This window comes from Populus euphratica, unplaced genomic scaffold (genome assembly GCF_000495115.2).
Source record: "Populus euphratica unplaced genomic scaffold, PopEup_1.0 scaffold517.1, whole genome shotgun sequence".
Classification (NCBI taxonomy): Eukaryota; Viridiplantae; Streptophyta; class Magnoliopsida; order Malpighiales; family Salicaceae; genus Populus; species Populus euphratica.
In genome coordinates, this window is record NW_011500250.1 from 1 (window position 1) to 5,616 (window position 5,616).

Genomic DNA, 5,616 nt, shown 5'->3' on the forward strand with positions numbered 1-5,616 from the left:
GGTTCCAAAGCATTGTCATAAGTCTTAGTGCTCAATTACATTCAACAATAAATTCATACACACACATACACACACAATATATAAAAATAAAATAAGAATAAAATATTTTAGATAAGATATATATTAGTTTAGATAAAGTTTTAGTTGTAAGTATAATAAAAACATTTTTATAATTAAAAATAACACAGAACAACTTATGTCATATATAATATTTTAAAATGATTTTTATTTTATTTTTAATATAATTAATCTCCTATCTAAAATATTTAAAAACTAGTTAAGATTTATGGCAACTTTTGTTTCTCTCACCTTATTCAATTCTAAACTAGCTGACCAAAATGTCCCTTACCATGTAGACTAAGGTTTAATGGCAGACTAGGTGGACTAGACACCACACCAAATGAAACAATTAATGTTAATAGTTGTGTCTAGTAGTCCATCCCTCGTTGAATTAATACATTTAATGTAATTTATGATTACTGAACTAGTAATATTAGTGTTGGAGATGTTTCATGTGGTTTGTTTTAGTCTATTGATTAATACTTAAAAGTGCATTTTTATCAAGGTTTTATATCATCATTTTGCACTTGAAGTATCAATAACTCCTTAACCAAAGCATGTTTTATAATAATATATTTAATAATATAAGATACCTTTAATTTATGGTAAATGTCTATTTTTAATGCAGGCCTATCACATAAATGAAAGGATTGATTGATGACTTGAAGAACTTAAATTGCAAGGATAAAGAGATGGCCAAACTTAGAAAAGAGATGTCGGTGCAATCCAAACCGGAACACTGTTCGGTAAATGGGTCATATCTGGAGCTATATATCTCAGATTTAGGTCAAATTTATATGGATGGAAAGGTAAGACATAGGCCTACAACTTTCATATGGAGCCCAAGATCTAAAAAGGCCATTATCAAGTCCAAATTGTAGCAACAACAAAGAAGCCCGAATCTGTCTTCCAGCCCGAGCACTGTTCGGTATTTTGGCCATATCTGGAGTTCTAGAAGTCCAAATGAGCTGAAGTTTTTACACAAGAAAGCTGAGACAATTGCCTACAACTTTCATGTTTGCAACTGGCTCCAGTTTTGACGTTATCAATGACGTTTTGGGCAGACAAGAGAAGATAAGGATTGTCACCAAGTCAAAAGTTGGTCACCCACTTATCAATTAGTCATCAAATCAATAGTTCCCATTTTTGGCCTATAAAAGGAGGCATTTGCCATGCATTTAGGCATCTTGGTGTTCAGATCAAGATCATGCTCTTCCTTTCTCTCTTTGTATTTTTTATGCTTTGTTTTCATTAATATTAAGTTTATGCCTTTCATTTCCTTTCCTTTACTTAGTTAACTTTTATGTTCTTATTTTGTTTATCTATTTTGCTTTCTTTCATTATGTCTAGCTAAGTTAATTATGTCAAGGTGAAAAGGTTACACTAATGGTGTAAGAATAAGTGAATACTTGACAACACATACAAGTATTAATATTATTCGACTAAGATAATCATGTTAACAATTTATAATCTAATTGAAACCTCCTTTGTGTGTGGTTTCCATTTGAATAAAAAGAGTTTATACTATACTTGTTTGAAATACTATTAGTGGATCCTCTAACCTTATGTTATCATTACTTAATCCCTATGTTTATCTTTCATCTCAAAGTTCTTATCAACTTCCTCCTCTTTATTAGTGGATCCTCTAACCTTATGTTATCATTACTTAATCCCTATGTTTATCTTTCATCTCAAAGTTCTTATCAACTTCCTCCTCTTCTTCTTCTAGTATTACTACTACAACAACAACTACTACTACTACTATAACTATTATCGTTGTTGTTGTTATTGTATTGTTATTATTTATAATTTATACAATTAATCTCCATGTGGTTCAACCCCGGTCTTGCTGGGTTATTTATTACTTCAACACTCCTGCACTTAGGAGAAGATATCAATCTTTTGGTTGTGTTATATATATTTGTTGAGACTAAATATGATTCAAGTTTGGTTTACAAATTAACTTTGTTGGATGGAGTAAAAATTGAGATCAAGTTATTTATATATCTCATGTATAAAAATGATAATTTGAACCTTCTATCATAACCCAATTTTGAACAACATAAAATTCAAAAAAAAAAAAGAAGAAATGAATGAAAAATTAAAATTTGATTAAGACAACACAAATGGGAAGCTGTGATAGGTTTAATCATGCTTGATTTATGATTTTGGAAGTTAATTTTTAAAGAAATTGAAAGAATTAGTTGGTATGGAGTTCATTTAAACTTTGATTAGGTTCAATTAATGATATTGGGAGTGTGATTGAAGAATGGATAAGTTTGAGGACTTAATTAAGCTTATAATTAGTTTAATTAATGAAACTAAGGGTATAATTGAATAAATATTAAATTTTTGAATTAATTAAGGATAAAATTACAAGTGATTAAGGTCTAGGGACCTTTTTGTAAAAGGCATCAAAATTCAGTCTAGGGGCCCGATTAAAAAATATGGAAACTTGAAGGACCAAATTGAGAAATGGTCATTTTTAGTCTAAAACGACACCGTTTTTCGTTGCAGTTCACTGTTTTCTTCCTTTAAAAAAATAAAGGAAAGCTCCCTGTAAAAATAAAACACCAGTCACCAAACACGTGGCAACACCCACGACTTCCATCGCCAGCTCATCAGTTTACCCCTGTGTCCATCGTCGCCATGATGTACCAACAACTTGGAGGAAATCACCAACAACAACCCAACAATTGAAGGACTGTTAGTGTCCCAATCTATCCAAAACATGAGGTTTCAAGAGTATCCCCACATGGAGATAAACACTGGGGGAGATAAAGATTGAATCCCACATCCAAGTCCCCGCAGTTGGTTTTGCCCCTATAAAAGGCCAGTGGGTCATTAGAAAAAAAGGAGGAGATACTGAGAAAAATAGGAGCAGAAAACAAGGGAACAAAAAACCCATAGAAAAAGAGATCCCATAAGAAAAAAAAAAAAAAAGCAAGGAAAAGTCTTTGGACAAGACTATCACTTTCATCTTCTTCTTCACCTTCGCCTTTTTCATCACCAGGTAAGACCTTCCTTTTTTCGTTTGTTTCTGTATCTCTTGTTGCAAAAAAAGAAAATAGGGCGAAAATAATTTAATTACCTTTACTTTATGTAGTGCACACATGGTTTGAACCACGCGTGTTGTTGCCCAGCTGGGTCACTAGTTCTGTATCTCTTGTTGCAAAAAAAGAAAGCAGGGCGAAAGTAATTTAATTACCTTTACCTTATGTAATGCACATGTGGTTTGAATCACGCGTGTTGTTGCCCAGCTGGGTCACTGGCTTGGGCCAGTGACTGGATTGAGCCAGCTGAGTCTTACCGAGCCCATGCGGGCTGGGCTAGACTCCACCCCTAAACAAAAATAAAAAGGAGTGGGTCGGTTTTGGACTTTAGGTTCAATCGGCCTAAAGTGTGTTTGCTAAGGGTGTGTTTGGCAAAACACACCCTCATGCCTTGACTATAATTCTTAGCAATTTTAGAGAAAAATCGGCAATACAACATGTTTTACGAAGGATACTTATGGGATGATAGTATCTTTTCTTTTATTTAATTAATTTCATATTATAGAATTTTTGTTGAACAATTTAGAATTTTTAGTGATTATAATATTATGTAGCGACTGCTTAAACAAAAATATTTTTTTAAAACAAAATATTAAATATTTATTTTTTAATTAAAAATTAATTTTTAATCAGTTACCATGAAATCCAAATATGACAATAAAACCTCTATGATGCATCTCCGATCCAAATATGGCAATAAAACCTCTATGATGCATCTCCGGGAGGTGAGAGACTAGCAAGTTAGTTAAAGTACTTGCTCTCTTGGTAAAGTCGGACAACGTGCCACTTCCCAAGACAAGTAGTCAAATTTTTTTCATTTTGTAGCTGGCAAAATTCACTGTGACCATAGTCTGTAAATGCCGAACCACCTCTTCATGTGGTTCTTGGACAAAGTTACATAAACCCGTCTTACCATACATACCTCTTCATATGCTTCTTGAAAGGTGTTCCATAACATTTATCATGAAGCAAGATAAATAATACTACAAGCGCAGAACTCGTAGGAAAACCAACCTACGTAGGAAGTAAATAATGGGGATAATGGACGAAACTCATAACGTGAAGGTTTTGTGTTCAGGAAAACAAGTGAAAGTCCTAGGCCATGACTTAGGCACGGATCAATCAGTTTGGAAGCACTTGGTGCCTCACCTTGTTAATATTTAATGTGTTGTTTTGTATGATAATATCGGTGCTGGTACGTACCACTAATCCATATTATATCGATTTTGAAAGATATTCAACTGTTGAGGGATATGTTACTCGCCATATTAGAAGAACTACAAGTAAAATCATGCATGTATGTTGTTCACTCTTTTCTGGCATGATTGGGGCCATTGCCTCTGTTACTCGCGCTGACCTCTTCTCCAAAATCATCATGTTGGCAAAACTTACGGCCTTCTCTATGCGTCTCTTTAGTTCTTAATGAAACTTCTTTTTATTTGACCTCAACAACAAAATTCAACTACATGAAATGTTTGTAAGATTACTTTGTTCCTTAATTTCCAGCAAAAGTTTTGTGTTCAAATAATTTGTAACCAAATAAGGGTGTCCATTAGGGTTTGTTCTTTTGCTATAGCTAGCTGATTTGTATATCCATAGGTTATTGAATGATGTGGCCTATTATGAAAGGTTTGAGCGCGAAGATCTAGACCAACTATTCGAAGGAGTGTGGTCCAGTTACAAAGCTACGGTGCTCAGGGTTTGCTCCGCTAGCGGTAGGTGGCATGGACTCGGTGGTGGTGCAAGAATTCAGTCGAACCTTGTTTTGACTTGCGAACTGATATAGCCTTGAGTTTAGCCCATCACATATTCGTAGGTGACATGAGACATGTTCTCCCTTTTGTCAAGGTCCCTTGTCACATTCTGCAAAGCAGCAAGGACATGGCTGTGCCACTTACGGCCTGTGAATACCTTCACCGAAATTTCGTTGGGCTATCCATTATTGAGATCATGCCGGTGGGTGGTAACCTGCCGCAGTTGAGCTCCCCGGACATTGTCATCCCAGCAATTCTGAAGCACATTTGCTATGACATCACCATGTGTTAATATTAATGTGTAATTAATTTTTTCTTTCTAGTGTTTTTGCACTTGTCATGCAACACATGGTAGTTAGGACACTTTTCCGTAAATCAATATGTGATTTTTATTTTTTTATGTTTTATTTTGTTTGATAATGCATCATGTGACATTATATAAGTATTTTTTACTAAAATATGTTAAATTAATATTTTTTTAGAATATTTTTTTTTATGATTTTTAACTCCATATTAATAGCCATATAAAATTATTAAAAAATATTAATTTCATGTTTTTTAATTTATATATATATATAAAGTTGCCTATTAAGTCTAAATTTGAAACTTCCTGGCCTCTTTTATTTAATGAATCTGCAGTATCTCAACAGATTCATAGCTAACTAATCACAGCTAATACCTCTAATATGTCATATTCAGAAAACTAAAAGAAAATGGGTCAATGCCACATTGTTCATCACTAACCAAGG

General features: G+C 33.5%; 1 pseudogene; it reads left to right on the forward strand.

Moving 5' to 3' along the window:
* Positions 1-4,145: 4,145 nt before the first annotated feature.
* LOC105112711 (probable esterase KAI2) lies at positions 4,146-5,159 on the forward strand (annotated as a pseudogene).
* The last annotated feature ends 457 nt before the right edge of the window (positions 5,160-5,616 follow it).